Source organism: Giraffa tippelskirchi, chromosome 3, assembly GCF_054371585.1.
Source record: "Giraffa tippelskirchi isolate mGirTip1 chromosome 3, T2T-mGirTip1v1.2.pri, whole genome shotgun sequence".
Lineage (NCBI taxonomy): Eukaryota > Metazoa > Chordata > Mammalia > Artiodactyla > Giraffidae > Giraffa > Giraffa tippelskirchi.
This window is the reverse complement of record NC_137277.1, coordinates 39,961,981-39,980,049: the sequence shown is the minus strand read 5'-3', so window position 1 is coordinate 39,980,049 and position 18,069 is coordinate 39,961,981. Positions and strand designations below refer to the sequence as shown.

At 51.2% G+C, this 18,069-nt stretch overlaps 1 protein-coding gene and 1 non-coding gene across 4 annotated transcripts in view; one reads left to right on the top strand and one right to left on the bottom strand.

The window, feature by feature from the left end:
* Positions 1–18,069, bottom strand: part of RTN4RL1 (reticulon 4 receptor like 1) — a 74,100-nt gene that overhangs the window by 11,239 nt on the left and 44,792 nt on the right. The gene's annotated exons all lie outside the window — the stretch shown is intronic.
* Positions 1,163–1,235, top strand: TRNAE-UUC (transfer RNA glutamic acid (anticodon UUC)). Its single transcript has one exon. It is a non-coding gene; the product is annotated as a tRNA-Glu (tRNA).

Genomic DNA, 18,069 nt, shown 5'->3' with positions numbered 1-18,069 from the left:
TGCCCAACCTGACACAGGGTGCTGGGCACTGGGGGAAGGGGGTTTAAGACAGATGAATGGATGGCCTCTCTGAGCAGTGGGTGACACTTGAGTTGACACCTAAGATTAAGAAGGAGCTGAAGAACAGCTTTCCAGGCAGTGGGAACTGCAGGTGCATAGGTCCTGGGGCAGAACTGAACTTGGTGTGGATGAGGGGAGAGGGAAATGTGATGGGGTCAAAAAAGCCTTTAAAAGGCTCAGTCAAGAGTTTGGTTCTGGGACTTCCCTGGTGGTACAGTGGATAAGAATCCATCTGCCAATGCAGGGGGCATGGGTTCGATCCCTGTTCGGGGAAGATCCCACAGGCCCCAAAGCAACTAAGTTTGTGTGCCACAGCTATTGAGCCTGTGCTCTAGGGCCCAGGAGCTGCAACTAGTGAAGCCTGTGTAACCTAGAGCCTCTGCTCCACAACTACTGAGCCTGCACTCTAGAGCCCGTGTGCCACAACTACTGAGCCCATGCGCTGCAACTGCTGAAGCCTGTGCGCCTACAGCCCATGTTCCAAAACAAGAGAAGCCCCTGCAATGAGAGGCTGGTGCACCACACTGAAGAGTAGGCCCTGCTTGTCGCAACTAGAAGAAGCCGGCACCCAGCAATGAAGACCTAGCACAGTCATAAATAAACAGAGTTTGGGTCTAATTCTGTTTCTGGCAGGAAACTGAAGTAGTAGCAACCTGATCAGATTTGGGGGGAACATGGATTTGTGGGAGCAAGAAGGGAGGCAGGGAGGCCTATAGCTGTCATCCATGAGACATGGAGGGTTGAGAAGGGGTAGGGGCCATGGAGACAGATAGCAGTGGACAGGTTGAGAAACATCAGGGTTGCAGAACTGACAGGACATATGGATGGACTGTTGTGAGGGATACAGGAGGCTGCAGATGGTAAGAGTACAGCGAGATGGGAGGAGCCTAGGACAACAGGCGTCGGGGCCGCGAAGAGCTCTGCTTAGGATGAACAAAGTCATAAATCTTACAGAGATGACTAGCTGGAAGCTGGTTGTACAAAACTGAAGCCCAGAGGTGAGAAGCACACTTGGGAGGTATCGGCATAGAGATGGTATTTCCATCCATGGGAATGGATGAGGTCACCTCTGAGAGTCAAGAGAGAAGTTAGAGTCAAGACTTCCCTGGTGGTCCAGTGGTTAAGACGCTGCACTTTCAATGCAGAGGGTGTGGGTTCAATCCCAAGTCAGGGAAGTTCCACATGATGCATGGCACAGCCAAAAAAAAAAAAAGAGAGAGTGTGAGAAGACAGAGGATTGAGGACTCTGGCAACACAGCAATTCTGAAGGTGTGTAAAGGAGAAAGACTGGGCGATGAGGGCAGAGGAAAGCCTGGAACATGTGGCGTGACCGAAGCCAAGAGTGTTTCGAGAAGGAAGGAAGAATCAGTCACGATGAGAGTGGCTGAGAGTTTGTGTGAGGATTGGAGAGTGTATTTGACAACGTGGAGATAATGGGTGATGCTGGAAAGTTCATTGCTGCTAGAAAGGAGGGGGGCAGAAGGCAGTGGGAGTGGGATGTGGGATGAAGAGTGAATGGGAGCTGAGGAGGGGAGACAGCACTGTATCAGTCAGGACAGGCTGGGGCACGCTGATGTGACAAGGGACCCAGAATCTCCACGGCCGCAACAACAAAGACTGGCTTCTCGCTCAGGCGGGGCAGCTGCCGCTCTGCTCAGGGACGCAGGTGGGGAGCTCACCCTCCACCCAGGACACTGCTGGTCTCCTGGCAGAGGGGGCAGAGGACTGGCACTTGAGGCTTTCGTCTCCAGGGGTGCATGTCACTCCGGTTCACGCTTCACTGGTCAAGGTCCTTCGGAGGGCCCAGCCTGTCATCGGTATGGAGGACGAAGGCTCCCAGGGGACTCCGGGAGCCTCTGGGAGCACCCAGAGGCCACTCATTAGGGAAGCTTGGCTGCAAAGGGAGCAGAGAGCCTGGGCAGGACCCGAAGGGGTGTAGGGTCCAGGGAGATTGTTTTCTAAGATGGAAGAAAAGACACTAGAGTCTGTTTGCGTGTTCCTGGGGATGATCCAGGAGGAAAGGGAGAGAGAGACTGATGCCTTAGGAGTGAGAGGACCAAAGAGACCAAGATCCAGAGGTCCAAAGGAACATCTCCCACGCAGGTGTTCCTCCTGAAGAGAGGAGGATGTATTAGCTTCTGAGGGCTTCTATTTTCTCCTGGAAGTAAGTGGGGTCATCAGCTGAGAGCGGAGGGAGGGAGTTTGAGGAGGAAGAAACGGAATGAAACAGGCCCTCTGTGTGGTGAGAAATCAAGCCAGCCTGGTCACACACAAGGTCTGTGGGGACAAGGAGACAAAGTGCCTGCAAACCCAGGTTTCCATGGCCACTGCCCCAGGCTCTGCCCAAGTTCTCCTTACCTTTCACTGGACAGGTGGGGCTGTCTGGCCCCTCCCATGAAACTTGCTCAGGTCACTCCCCTGCTGACATCACACTGTATGTTTACACATGCGTGTGCTCGGTCGTGTCCAACTCTATGCAGCCCCATGGACTGTAGCCCACAAGGCTCCCCTGTCCATGGAGTTTTCCAGGCAAGCATACTGGAGTGGGTTGCCACTTTCTACTCCAGACCCAAGGATGGAACCTGGGTCTCTTATGTCTCCTGCATTGGCAGGCGGGTTCTTTACTACTAGCGCCACCTGGAAGCCCTGACGGTACAATAGCTCAGCAAATATTTACTCCCCCACTTTCCTCTGACCAGGCACCGTGCCAAGAGGGCTCGGGGGATGAAAGACCCAGTTCCTGGCTTCCATGAACTAACAGTCTTCCCCAGATGCCTTCAGGAGAGTATGTTGTGGACATCTGTCACTCTTGTCAGCCACCCAGCAGCTAAACCCTCTTGCTGTACTTGGGAGATCTTCCAGTTTATGTAGATGAGCCTTTCCTTCCCCGTGGAAGCTGAAAAGGTCCAGCCCTCACTTTCCCAGCCTCCCTTGAAGCTCCGCCAAGACCCAGGGTTGGGGCTCTGCCACTTGACACAACTACCCCAGACTTCTGAGCTGGGAGTTAATGAGGCGGAAACATGGGGGGCTGAGCAGGACCCATGCTTGCCAGGATGGCAGCAGTAGCAGAGCCAACGGGGGCAGAGGCTGCAGTGAGAACCTTGGAGGTGCTCACTGGAGGTGTGTTTGCCTTCACTTGGGCTGTTGTTCCTACCTATGGAGTCCCCAGCCCTCTGGGAGATTTTGTGAAGGACTCAGTATACTTCCAAACAAATTGCCTTTTATTTAAATTAGTCAAGGCAGGTGTCTGTTGCTTGCAAATAAGAATCCTCACAGATGTGAGGTCCCTCCTGCTGAGCATGGCTCCCAAGCCCTCCATGGTCTGGCCCTGCTCCCCCAATTCCTGCTCTTCTTGTGGGAGCAGTGCCCTAAGTTTCCTTGCGGTTGGGGGGAACCACCCCCAACTAGTGCTGGGTATGTGGAGCTTATCCAAGCATGTCTGGTGAGTGAATGAATGAATGATTTCGCTGATGTAATTCTAGCCCAAAGCAAGGAAACCAGGTGCTAGAGTTGGCTGAGATGGCTTGTTATGGGTGAACACGTGCATGCGTGCTCAGCACTTCAGTCGTATCTGACTCTTTGTGACTCGATTGACTGTAGCCCTCCAGGCTCCTAAGTCCATGGGATTATCCCAGCAAGAATACTGGAGTGGGTTGCCATTTCCTCTTCCAGGGGAATTTTCCCAATTCAGGGATCGAACCTGCATCTCCTGCATTGGCAGGCGGATTTTTTATACCACTTGAGCCACCTGGGAAGTCCAAATATATACAATATCTATTTTACAGTAAGTTTTAGCAGCAGGAGCGACCTCATGCTGAAGAGGGTAATTTACCAGGCATTTCAGGCCTCACCTCACAGACCTTTCTCTTTTGACCCTTTTGCAGAATCTCTCTTGATTGGCTCCTTAAGACACTCGGCAGGGAATGCTTCAAATGGATCTGTGGTGTTCTGTGTGTTAAACTGAGCAGCGGGCTCAGGGATGTTAACTTTCTTATTCTTTATACCTTATATTTGCTTACATTTACTCTTCAATAAAAGAAAGAAATCATGCAGAAAAAAAATACCCTGCAGAGTTTAGCTGAGAATCTTAGGTCCCAGACCTTGAACTGCTGTCTCCTCCCTGCTGGTGGAGCTCCGTACTTTCTTCAGGGACCTTTGTCTGGCCAGCCACCAGTACAGGGCAGCCTCTGACCCTTATCCAGAGAGCTTTAGTCCAGGTGGCAGGGGGCTTCCTAGTGTTCCCAAGCCCTACCTATTTTCCCCCACAAGGTTTTTCTTTAAAGTCACTCTTCCTCATTTGTTTTAGCTTTAAAATAATACTTGCCAATTGTGGAAAATGTGAAATGTATAGAACTAAAAAGGGAGAAAAATCACCACAATCCCATTATCCTTGACAATCATCCACAGGGCCTTGCTGTACCTTCTTACGAGACTTCCTTCATTTACGTAGGGATATATAAAATTTAAATAAAAATTTTATTTAAAGCAATAAAATTGGGATCATGCTATATATGCAGCTCTGTAGCCTGCATTTTCTGCCTAACTTATTCATTCGTTCAGCTGCTCTCCAGGTGCCTCCAATCTGTGCGTCTCTGCTCTAAGGCAGCCTTGGGGAGCCCAGCAGGCAGACTGACCCCACCCTCCAGGAGAATACAGTCTGATGGGAAAACAGACACTCATTGAAGGGCCATATCCATATCTAATCACACCCTGTGCTTGGATGGCATCACCGACTCAATGGACATGAGTTTGAGTAAACTCCAGGAGTTGGAGATGGCCAGGGAGGCCTGGGGTGCTGCAGTCCATGGGGTTGCAAAGAGTCGGACACAACTGAGCAACTGAACTGAACTGAAGGAGGAGTATAGGGAGAGATATCCAGGTAGCCAGGAGAACTGTGGGGGCTGCCCTAGTCCGTGAGGGTGAGAGGGCTGGGAGTCTGAAGGTTGAGAAGGACTCCACTGGGGTGAGTGGGCATTCCAGGCAGAGGGAACAGCAGATGCTTCGGGTCAGAGGCAACACACAGTCAAGTGACAAAAGATCAGGTATGGTTTTTAGAAACTACAGAGAATCCTACTGTATGGACAGACCATAATTTATTTTTCTGAGACATTTAGATTGTTTTCCGTTTTTTGCTGCTATAAATTATCATGGCAAAACTGGTAATATCAGTTGCCTCCTGGGAGACTTTCCTGGAAGCTTAGGGACTGGTGTGGAGGGAAATTCACTTGTATACCTGTCATGAGTTTTCGATTTATTACCGTGTGAATGTACCTATTGATTCTTTTAAGAGTCAGTTAAGCTAAAACTAATATTGAAATGAACATCCTTATGCATACCACTTTATCCAAATTTTTTTTTTTAACTCTTTCCCTAAATCAGAGATTCATTATCAGTCCTCCTGACATATGATGACAAGTCACCCAGAAAGGTTAGCCCATAGAGCCTTACGTTCCGTGCCCAGGAAGTCACCAACCATGGGGTTTTCAGAGACTCGAACTTTTCCTTTGTCTGCCTTCCCATTTAGGCTGTGAGCTACTCAGGAGACAAAAGCTGTGTGCCTCCTACAAAGAGGAGACTTCTGGGGTGGGGAAGCAAAGATTAACATGTGTTGAATCCTCCTGTGTGACAGATATACTATCCTGGGAGCATCCACATATACTCTTTAGAAGTGTGTGTGTGTGTGTGTGTGTGTGTGTGTGCGCGCGCGTGCTCAGTCGCTTAGTCATGTCTGACACCTTGACCCCCTGGACTGTAAGCCGCCAGCCTCCTCTGTCCATGGGATTTTCCAGCAAGAATACTGGAGTGCGTTGCCATTTCCTCTTCCAGGGGATCTTCCCGACCCAGGGATCAAACCTTCAACTCTTGGGTCTCCTGCATTGGCAGGCAGATTCTTTACTACTGCATCACTTGGGAAGCCCACTCATCAGATATCCCTCCCCAAAGATTATTGATTTATTTATATTTGTTTATTTGGCTGAGTCCGGTCTTAGTTGCAGCACCCAGGATCTTTGTTGAGTCGTGCTGGATCTTTCATAGTGGCACACTCTCTAGCTGTGGCATGTGGGCTTAGATTCCTCTCGGCATGTGGGATCTTAGTTCCCCAACCAGGGATCAAACCTGTGTACCCTGCATTGCAAGGCAGATTCTTAACCACTGGACCACCAGGGAAGTCGTCCCCCCAAAAATTATTAAGAAGGTATTCATATCCCTATTTTACAGCTGAGAAAAATAAGGCTCAACAAAGTGCAGTGCTTCACCCAAGATGGTGGAACCAAGATCCAGACAAAGATGGATCTGGCATTGAACAATGGGAGGACAGCTCTCTCTCTTCTTTGAGACCACTGCCCCCTCAGGGACCCTCACCCACATCCCATGGACAGTGTCTCTGCTCCCTTGCCGATAACTTCACCACCACCCCTCAACCAGCCCCATCTTCGTTATTTATTTCCTCTCCTTGTGCTTCTCACTTGCAAGGCTGGGGAAATGGAGGAGGCAGATGGGGAAAGACGTGGAAATTCTGTGTAATACCATTGACGGTTATCACAAAACTTGTCTTAAGTGCCAACCCTGGGGATTTGCCAGAGTTGGTGCGACAGAGGTGGGGCCGAAGGTCAGATTAAATTGGGCTAGTAACCTCAGGGGGATGCTTGAAAGGGGTAGCTAAAGAAAGCATTTCCAGCAGGAACTCGAGGCAGCCAAGGCAGGCAGCAAGCTGGCCGGCCAGGTCAAGCCTGCTTAGAGAAGCTTAGTGGTGACAGGCCTGGGTTCACGCATCCTCCCCCAGAAACCTGAAATCTTGCCTTTCCCCCCCAGTAATGAGTTGGTATAAAAATGGATCCTGAATAAAATCGTCTGCAGTTTTCAAATTTCAAACTGCATTAGTCAAAATATATCAAATTTCCGTGTACTGACTTACCACCTGCTCAAAATCAGATCCTTTTTCAGCTGGAATATATTGAAATATGAATCACCTCCTGAAGGAAAAGGGGAGACGTGGAGGGAAGGCCCTCTCAAAATGTGCGGATGGGCAAGCCAGCATCCTGTGCTCCTTGGGCTCCCCGGCCTCCACCAGCCTCCCAGCCTCCCTGCCTCCCCCAGCCTCCCTGCCACCCTCAGCCTCCCTGCCTCCCTCAGTCTCCCTGGGACAATGGGCTCCCTGATGGCCCATGCTCCTCAGCCACTTCCCCTTGATAGATACCTGATTTCTAGCTCGAACTCCAATGCTCTGGGCAGTCTATGCTGCATAGTCCAGAACATGCTCATTTCAAGTCCTCCAACCTTTAAATAAGCATCTTCTATGTGCTGGGTGACACAACTGAGCAACCAAGCACAGCACAGCACACATGTGCTGGGTGCTCAGACTCACAGGGAAAAGTGAAAGTGAAAGTTGCTCAGTCATGTCTAACCCTTTGTGACCCCATGGACTGTGCAGTCCATGGAATTCTCCAGGCCAGAATCCTGGAGTGGGTAGCCTATCCCTTCTCCAGGGGATCTTCCTGACCCAGGAATCGATCCAGGGGATCTTCCTGACCCAGGAATCAAACCAGGGTCTCCTGCATTGCAGGCAGATTCTTTACCAACTGAGCTATCAGGGAAGTCGGACTCACAGGGAGCCCGACCTCTAATTACACTGCTAAATCCTAAGATGACTCCTTTGTCCCCATCTACTCATCCTCTCAGCAGCACTCACTGAACAGTGTGGGCCCTCCCTTCTGGAAACACTTTCTTCACTGCAGAGGTAGAATTGACTTTTTTCTCCTCCTGCCTTGCTGGCTGCTTTTCTTGGTCTGCTGTGCTGGGGGCTCTTCTTTAGCTTGATTTCTACATGGCCTGACTCCCTAGGCACAGCCCTGGGATCCTTTCTCTTCCATACCCACACCTATCCCCCGGGGAGCTCACCCAGGCTCAGGTTTTAAATACTATCTCCTTGGGGATGAAGATTAGCCATGTGTCTCAGTCCTGAACTCCAGACCAGCCCACCCAACGGCTCCCCTGACCCTGCGCGTGGATATCTAACAAGCAGTTCAAATTCTGTGTGCCCCAAGGATGTCCCCCGCACAGGCTTCCTCATCTCAGTAAACGCCAGCCCCATCCTTTTAGCTGCTCAAGTTGAAATGTAAATGGCATTCTCCATTCTTCCCTAGCCCTCAGTCTCTTTGCCTTTAATCCATCAAGTCCCACTAGTTCTACCTTTAAAATAAATCCTAAGTCGGTTCTCATCACTCCATCCCCACCACCCACACTCTGTCCCAGGCCACCATCGTCTCTCCCCCGGACCCCAGCAGTGGCCTCTCCACCCAATCTCCCTGCTTTTATTTAGGTCCCATCACCACCCACGGCCCACACACAGCCACCAGCATCTTTAAAAATGGTAAGTGCTATCTTGTTCCTTTCCTGCTTGAAGACTTCCCAGTGGCTCCCCCACGGCACCAGAATAAAATGCACGCTTCTTACCAATCAGGTGCTTCCTCATGACCAGCTCTCATCATGTCTCCAGCCCCATCCTCTACCATTTTTCCCACACTGGCCTTTCTGTTCTTAGAATACAGCAAGCTCATTCTTTTTTTTTTTTTTTTTTTAATGTATTTATTTATTTGGCTGCACTGGGTCTTATTTGTGGCACGTGGGATCTTTGATCTTCATTGCAGCATGCAGCTCTTTACTTGCGGCATGTGGAATCTAGTTCCCTGACCAGGGATCGAACCTGGGCCCCCTATACTGGGAGCTTAGAGTCTTAGCCACGGGACCACCAAGGAAGTCCCAGCAAGCTCATTCTTTTCATCATCCCAAAGGAAAACCCCATAACCATTAGCAGTCATTCCCATCCTGCCTTCCCACCCCCAACCCAGCCCCTGGCAACCATTAATCTGTTTTCCATCTCTGATTTGCCTATACCGGAAGTTTCATACAAATGGAATGATACAATATGTTTGCCTTGGCCTTTCAGCGCTGACTGTTCCTGCGTGAACCACCCTGCCCCAGGCCCATGTGGGACCACCTCCCTCTCAGCACTCAAGCCGCAGCTCCAGCATCACCTCTTTGTCTAAAGCAGATGCCCCGGCCCACCCCAGTCCCTCTTGATCGCAGAAGTACACTGCGCTATTGCCCTCTTAGTGCTCTTACTTAATTATTTGTTTACGTGTTTATTGTCTTTCCTCTCATCTGCTTGTTCCCTGTTATGTTCTAACCCCCAGGACAGCGCCAGGCACCTGGGAGGCACTCAACAATTTTTTGTGGATTGAGTTAACGAGGGCAGCATCAGCGCCATGATGGAGCATTGAAAATGCTCTTAGAGACATGGGTGAGGGTGGGAGCCTGTTGTGCTGCCGGGGAGTGGAGGGGTCACAGTGGAAAAGTGGCCTCCAAGGGCGGGTAGAAGCTCCCCCTGGCCTTCGTGCTAGGTGGAAGGAACCGCATAGTCAAAGGCTGGAGGCAAGAAACAGCCTGTCTTGTTTGGAGTCCATGACATCTCCTCTGGTTTGCAATTTGTCCCCTAATTCATTGGTTCCCAACCTTTTTGGCACCAGGGACTGCTTTCATGGAAGACAGTTATTCTCTGGACCAGGGTGCAGGGGATGGCTTTGGGATGATTCAAACACATTACATTTATTGTACTTTATTTCTAATCTAATGCCACTGCTGACCTGACAGGAGGTACCTGTCTGCAGCCCACAGGTGGGGGACTCCTGCCCTAACTCTTTCACTAGCTTCCCACAATGAGGAGACACAAGATGTCTAGGAGTTGGGTTTGATACAAGATGCAAGGTACTGAGAAGAAAGAAAAGATGGAGTCTTTTTCATGTTTCTTCTCCCTCAGCCTGGTCCTGGCATGGGCTGGACACCCGCACAGATGCAGAGAAAAACAGACCGTTTCCAAGTTTTCTGATTCTGAGTCATTCGCAGCTACCTTTCAGAGACATGGGAAGGTGGGAGGAGATGACGATGTATATTACAGACACTTGCAACTGCGTTTTGAAGATGGGGCTGGGCCAATGGCCCCTCTGGGCGCTGGACTGTCTGTGAGTCCCGTGTCCTTTATTTCTCCTGATCCAATCAGGCCCTACCAACCTAGGCCCTGTGGCTCTGGGAGCCCAGCTGAGCTCCCAGGAGGAGAGGCCCTTCCCCAAAGCCAGGAGGCTCAGGAGGGCAAATTCAATTGTGTGCAAGGCAGGAGCCATTAACCTGTCTGTGGACTGCAGTGCCCCCACCCTTTCTCTGCTTGGCCAGCCAGGCCTGTTCAGGCTGCATCTGCCAGAAAACAGCCTCCCACCACCCTGAAGGTCCCTGCTGCCCCGGGGCTGTGCGAGACCTTTTCTGTCCCTTGGTGCCCCATAGCTCCCATCACCCTTGCCTCTAAGATCAGAGCAGGTTCTGAGCTAAGAAGAGGAACCAATCCACTTGGAACTCACTCCGTAGTCGGAGGCAAGTCTGCATCTTGGTGCTCCCTGCCCCTCAAACTTCCAGGTGGAATCTGCCCTTGTGTGTGTGTGCTCTGTCACGTCCGACTCTTTGCGACCCCACAGGCTGTAGCCCACCAGGCTCCTCTGTCCATGGGGATTCTTCAGGCAAGAATACTGGAGTGGGTTGCTGTGCCCTCCTTCGGGGGATCTTCCTGACCCAGGGATCGAACTCAAGTCTCTCACATCTCTTGCATTGGGAGGCTGGTTCTTCACCATGAGTGCCACCTGGGAAGCCCCTCTTGGCAGGGATACCCAGCGCGTTATGTGGGTGGGCGGGCTGGGAGCACTCTGAGTGGTCTGCCTGCCCCTCAAGGGTGCAGAGGAATCAGCTCAGAGCAGGGCTGGCCTGCACCTCTCCCAGGTGGCTCTCCCGGTGAAGACTCCAGGCCCTTCTCAACCCAACCTCAGGCCTTGGTGGGCCTTCCTGCCCACCGCCCTGCCAGCCACACACCCAGTCCACATTCCAGAAAGTCTGGCTCCTTTACCCCACGATTTTCTGCCCTCACCTGGACTCAGTTTATCAAATGGCTGCATGCCACCATGGATGACTGTGGCTTCTGTCTTCCTCCCAACCGAGAAACACACAACTTGCTCGCTTTCTTGTTTCAAAGCCCAGAGTACCTTTTCAGGCTCTCCACTAAATCTGCTGCTTTCTGCTCAGGATCGGGCCAGCTCATTTAGGCAGCCGGAACGAGGAACAAATCAGGAGCACCTCCAGAGCTAATGAATGATCCGAGCTTTTGGCTCAGGTCAGTAGACCCCCGCCAGCCTCCTGGGTCCTCTGTGATGGCTCATTATTCCAATATTCCCAGGAGACAGACGGAATTTTCCCCAACATCGCCTAATTACATTCCGGCTCTATGTGATACGGTGACATGTGTGCAAGCTCTCACCGTTCCCCACACGATGCAGACGGGAGCATCCCTGCAGAGGGCGCGGACGGGATGTTTTCATCTCGAGGTGAGCGCTGAGAGCTGTTACCTGGGGAGGCTCGGGGATGATACCCCACCCCCTCCTGTCAAGAGTAAGCCCCATCCCGGGTGACAGAGAACCAGCCACAGAGGTGCAGACAGAAGGGACTTCAAAGGGAGGACAGCTGTAGGGAGGGGACGTGTGTTTCCTGAGGGCCTGCCGCAGAGGATCGGAGATGGCTCTGATGCAGAGTCTCGGGAGCACTCCAACGCAGGGCCCTCCTGGACTTGAGTCCCTCCCGGTGCCATGTTGAGCTTCCCAGTGTGCTCCCAGCCTGGGAGGGTCCCTGGGACAGAGGAGGGCAGGCTCTGTCTTCTGGGGCCCTGTTTGTGTGCCCCCAAGGATTGGGGATAGCCCAGACCTACTAACAGAGCCAAAGGACATGGAGATGGGTGCGGAGGCTCCTGAAGGACAGAGCAGCCTCCTTCTCACCCTTTCCTCTCTCCAGCTTCTGTTCCATCACCCAGGGGCGTAGGCTGGACTGCAGGTCCCTGCCCCCCAGCCTCACTCCATGCGACCTTCACAGCCTCCTCTCCCGTTCTCTTCAGCGGCCTTTCCAAGCCTTTCCCACTCTCCCTAAATCACTACCCCTGGCCTCCGGGCCTGCCTCCTCACCTTCTCATCACCGGCCCTCATCAGACCTCCTGCTGAGGCTGGCTCTGGTCTGCCCTCTCACCTCTCCTCACCCCAAGGTTTCAGTTCAAATGTCTGTGCTGTGCTCAGTCGCTTCAGTTGTGTCCGACTCTTTGTGACCCTATGGACTATAGCCCACCAGGCTCCTCTGTCCTTGGGGATTCTCCAAATGAGAATATTGGAGTGGGTTGCCGTGCCCTTCTCCAGGGGACCTTCCCCACCCAGGGATCGAACCTGTGTCTCTTAGGTCTCTTGCACTGGCAGGCAGGTTCTTTATGACTAGTGCCACGTGGGAAATGTCTCCCGGGGCCAAACAGGAAACATAAAGCGTGAGAAGGGCAGGTAGGATGAACAAGGTGGCCACCTGGAAGCCAGGCCCATCTGAAGAAGCCGAGGCTCCAAGCACTGCTGCCTTGTGGAAAGGAGGAGAGGTGAGGGCTTTGACTTTTCTGGACGGTGGGAATGAGAATTTTCACATGCCATTGTTTGGTTGCAAATTCCACCCAAAACAAAACGCACTGTGGGCCAGCGCAACCCCACCTGCAGCCCAATTCTGCCCGAGGCCGTGGTTTCTGACAGCTGCCTCCTTGTTGGTGTGTGTCCTCTCAGCATCTCCAGTTCCCTGCCCCCAATATTGACTGCTCCCTCTCCACCTGGAGACTCACTCTAGCCTCTCCCATTGAACAACAAACCCTGCCAAACCAACATCGCCCTGAGGCCACCACCTTTCTCCTCCCGACTCAGGCCAGTCAGAGGCAAACCACTTGAAAAATCTCTCTCCTCGAAGTCAGCCCACTTCCTCTCACTTCCAGCCCCTGCCCTGGGATTCCACCAGCTTCTCACGCACAAACTCCCTGCTTCTGCCCAAATCCAACCGTTTTCAGTCTCTCTCTCGGATCAATTGCCCTTTGAAATCTCCTCCACCCCCAATTTCTTCAACACAGCTCTCTCCAGGGTCAACGCCAACTCGGGTGGGTCAACGCCAACTCGGGTCTACTCCGGACATTCCTTCTCAGCCCCTGTCACGTGCACCTCTTCCTCTTCCCATTCTATCCACAGTCCTTGGGGGGGCCACCAGGACCCACACAAATTCATCCCCCTCTTAGCTCACTCCTAGCTCCAAATCAGAATCTCCAAGGGCTCCGTGCACATCCCCTGGGGTCGCCCAGACTCTTCCTACTCAGCATTCCCCAAACGAGCAACACCCCCCTCCAAATCTCCTCCCCTCTCCCTGAGTCACCTTCTCAGTGACCATTGACTCCTCAGTCTGCACAAAACTTGGACTCTGCATTTCTCCTCTTCTCTTCCCTTGAGTTCCGTTCACTCCTGTAGCTTCCACTTTCAAAACTCCTTCCCAAGGGAGTAGCTGCCTGCTCATCTCCTACCTTCATCCTTTCTCTCCTCCAGCTCCTCCTTCTGACCCTATCACTCCAATGGCTGTGACTCTCTTTGTCCAGCGCCCTGGATCCTAAAGCCAGCATCCAACTCCCATCACGAGCCCAACCTGGTCCACCGGGGGCAGTGTCTCTCCCATCTCCAGGCCTTGGGTTATGCTCCCCTCCCCTTGAGATGTCCCTCCTTCCCTCATCTACCTTCGAGTTCTCATCTGTTCTTCAGACTTGGCGCAAGCTAAGTATGACTTTCCCTGTTTGGGGCTCACCTAGAAAAGCTCTGTTCATTCCACACAGCTTCACTATCATCAGCTCACATGCAAGAATCTGTTGTCATATGAGAGACTGAATATACAAACAGGCAATGCCAAATCACATAGAAAAATAGAACTCTGACTCTCAGTCTGCAGTAACCAGCCTAGGAAACTGTCCCCTTACCTACAGTAACCAGCCCAAGAAGGCAGTCTGCTACCAACAAGTCAGACTTGTAGGAAATCAGTCCACATCTCTAGCAAATAGTCCAGGAAGCCAAATAGTAACCCCTGTGACAATCAGCCCCAACCGGCAAGAACTTGACTAGCTTCCCTAATTTTTGTCCCCACTTGCAACTTAAGGCCAAGCAGGGAAAACCAAATATGCTCCTAACCACACCTTCTTTTTTTTTTTTTTTTAATATTTGTTTATTTGGAGCTGCACTGGGTCTTCGTTGCTGCTCAACACTTTCTCTAGTTGCAGTGAGCAGGGGCTACTCTCTAGTTGCAGTGTGCAGGCTTCTCGTTGCAGTCAGTGGCTTCTCTTTTTGCAGAGCATGGGCTCTAGAGCGCTCAGGCTTCCGTAGTTGTGGCACACGGGCTTAGTTGCCCCGAGGTATGTGGAATTCTCCCTCCCAGACCAGGGATCGAACATGTGTCCCCTGCAAAGACAGGTGGATTCTTAACCACTAGACCTCCAGGGAAGTCCAAAGATGCCCTACTTCTAATTAGTCCACCCCTAGTTTCCTCAGTCCAATCAGGGCACAACTGAAGCCTTCCCTTTTTTTCCACTCTAAAACTTCCCCACTCCTCTGCCTGCTTTGGACTCTGCCAAAACGTAAGTGATTGTTACTTCAAATAGCAAGCTCTGAATAAACTGCCTTTACATGTTCTCATTCAGTTAGTCCATTTATTTCCACATGTGTAATAAACTATCCCAAACTTGAGCCATTAAAACAAAACTCATGACCTCATGCCTCTGTGGGCTGAATGGGTTCTGTGGGATGGTTCTTCTGTTGTTCTCACTCAGGGTTTCTTGTGTGCTTGCAGACAGCTGCTGGAGAGCCCTGGGTCCTCTGGGCTCAGAACTAAGATGTTGGGAGTCTTGAACCCCTCTCTCCTTCTCCATATGGTCTTGGGGCTTCTCCTCTCAATGTGGTCACTGCCTGTGATCTCTTCAGAGGAGCCAGGGGAGCCAGACTTCTTACACCATGGCTCAGATCTCCCAAAATCTTCTTCAGACTTGGGAAAGTGAAGATGCTGGCTTTGATCAAGATCTAGGGATGGGGATTGGCACAGCTTCACTTCCACTGCATCTGACTGGTTAAATCCAGTTGTGTACCAGCCCCATGCCATATGGGAAGGGACCCTTCCAGGCTATGATGACAAGAGGCACGGGGGCCACCTTTGGAGACTGGCTTCCACACATCTTCCTCCTCACTGACGTTGCTGTTGGTTTCTGGGCGTTGGCATCGAGCAGGGGCTTGGCTGAATCAGGGCTCAGCAAGGCTTGATGATCGGGTATGAACCAACAGAGGGTTGGCGTGTCCAAGAGTTGAACAGAAAGGCTCTGCACTGGAGGTCCTGCCCCCAGGCCCACACCACCATGTGTCATTCACATAAACACTGCTCTCTACTGTTCTGCACACTGCTATTTTTAAACCTCTCAAGCAGTAAGTGGTGCTTAACATTTTTTGAATCAGGGACCCCTTAGGGAATCTCATGAAAGCTGTAGGAGACCCTCTCCCTGGAGAAGTCACTCACAGTTCTGCAGCATATTAACGACAGCTGCCCTTTACTGAGATCTTTAGAGCAAGCCGGTGACCGTGTGCAATGCAGCATTTCCATGATCTGGACTTATTCCCCCAAACATACTGCAGGCTAAATACTACCATTTAGCTCCATTTCATAGATGAGAAAGCCGAGGCTCAAAAAGGTTAAGGAGTGGGACTTCCCTGGTGGTCCATTGGCTAAGACTCCAAGCTCCTAATGCAAGGGGCCTGGGTTCAATCCCTGGTCAAGGAACTAGATCCCACATGACGCAACTAAGACTCAGTGCTGTCAAATAAAGAAAAACAAATACTAATTTTTTTAAAATGGGTTCTGGAGAAGGAAATGGCAACCCATTCCAATATTCTTGCTTGACAAGTCCCATGGACAGAGGAGCCTGGTGGGCTATAGTCCACGGGGCCACAAAGAGTCGGACACAACTGAGTGAGTGAGCGCACGCATATTAATTCCTACTTGTAGGTGCTTTCTGCCTTTCAAAACTAAAGCCTTCTCTTAACAAGAAAAACTTCACAGACCCCTGTGGTAATTGTGTGCTTTAGTCCCTGATTAGAAAAAATGGACAGTGACAAGAAGCAACTACTCAGAGACATTTGCAAATGAGAACTATTTCATCATCTGCAATAGATCAACACTTATTTAAAAACGGTAGTCTAGTAAGAACCTGCTGTATGGTGCAGGGACCTCTATTCAATGCTCTGTACTGACTTAGATGGGAAAGGAATCTAAAAAAGAATGTGTGTATGTATATGTGTCACTGATTCATTTGGCTGTGCAGTAAAAGCTAACACAACATTGTGGACCAACTACGCTCCAATAAAAATTAATTGGGAAGAAAAAAAGGTTAAGGAGTAACTAGAAAACAGCACTGGAACTCAGCGCAGGAAGGTCTGAAGATAAAGCCCAGACTCTCCAACCAGTGCACCCTACAGTTTCGGGGTTTCTGGGATGCTGTGCAGTCCGTCTGGGAATCCCAGGTTAAGAATCCCTCCTCTAAGGGCTCCCAAAGTCCTACTTCCTGATCTAAGTAAGCCTGTCTTTAAGGCTCTGAATAAGCCGGACTCACCCCTTGCTTCCCCCTCCCCACCCCCAACACCTGAATTTCCGACAACTCCCAGGCCACACTTAACTGCTGCCTCAGCCTGGCTACCCCAGACTCTGACCTGGCCTCCCTTGAAATGCCCTTTCCACGCTCTGTCCTCACCCAAAGATCAAGTCCCCTTCTCCCGAGAGCGTTCCCTGACAGCCTGCCCTGGACTAGTGCTGGCTTATCCCTCTCCCACTTGGTGCTCTCATCACTTCCTGAGTAACCGCTATTTTCCCAACTTAGCTCTGATCCTCTTGAGAGCAGAGACCCATCCTCCCTGTCTTTCTCATCTTCCTAGATAGATACTTTCATAAACACTAACAGTTCACAGACTCCTCCCAAGGCCCATTTCCTCAGTTCTCCTTTTGATTCCTGGATCCTCAATCCCAAAGGCTGAATGAGACTCCAGAGTGGACCAGGTCAGAGAGGCGCTGCTGCTGCTGCTGCTAAGTCACTTCAGTCGTGTCCGACTCTGTGCGACCCCATAGACGGCAGCCCATCAGGCTCCCGCCGTCCCTGGGATTCTCCAGGCAAGAACACTGGAGTAGGTTGCCATTTCCTTCTCCAATGCATGAGAGTGAAAAGTGAAAGTGAAGTTGCTCAGTCGTGTCCGACTCTTTGAGACCCCATGGACTGTAGCCTACCAGGCTCCTCCGTCCATGGGATTTTCCAGGCAAGAGTACTGGAGTGGGTTGCCATTGCCTTCTCCGCTACCTAGACCCAGATGTGTTTCCCTTATGCAGAGAAGCAGCTGCTGAAATATAGTTTTAGAACCCAGTCTAGGGTCCAACCCACACCTGGCCGCTCCAGCAGGAATATCTGGTATCATCTGTTTCTTTCTTTTGCATTCTCAGGGGACACCATGTTGCATGAAATCTGTGACTGTTTTGTTTCCTGATAACAATAAATAAAGATGGAAAAGAATGTGCATGTATCGGTTGGATGCACAGCTTCTATGGAACAAACAGGACAAAAGAAACATCAGCTTCTCAGACTTCCCCGGTGGTCCAGTGGTTAAGAATCCGCCTGCGAAAGCAGGAGACATGGGTTCAATCCCTGGTCGGGGAAGATCCCACATACCTCGGAGCAACTAAGCCCGTGCACCACAACTACTGAAGCCCATGCATCCCTCAGCCCGTGCTCCGCAAGAGAAGCCACTGCAATGAGAAGCCTGTGTGCTGCAGCTAGAGAATAGCCCCTGCTTACCACAACTAGGGAAAAGCCCACACAGCAACAAGACCCAGCACAGCCAAAATTAGAAAAATAAATAAATAAAATTTTAAAAGAAAGAAATACCAGCTTCCCAAGTTCCATGAGAGTCTGCTCTCCTGGTGCCCCACTCCCAAACCAGGCAGTCGGTCAACAGGCCCTGGCTTGTGGATGGAAAGCTGACAGCAGAATGTAAGACCACCACAGGCAGAGGACAA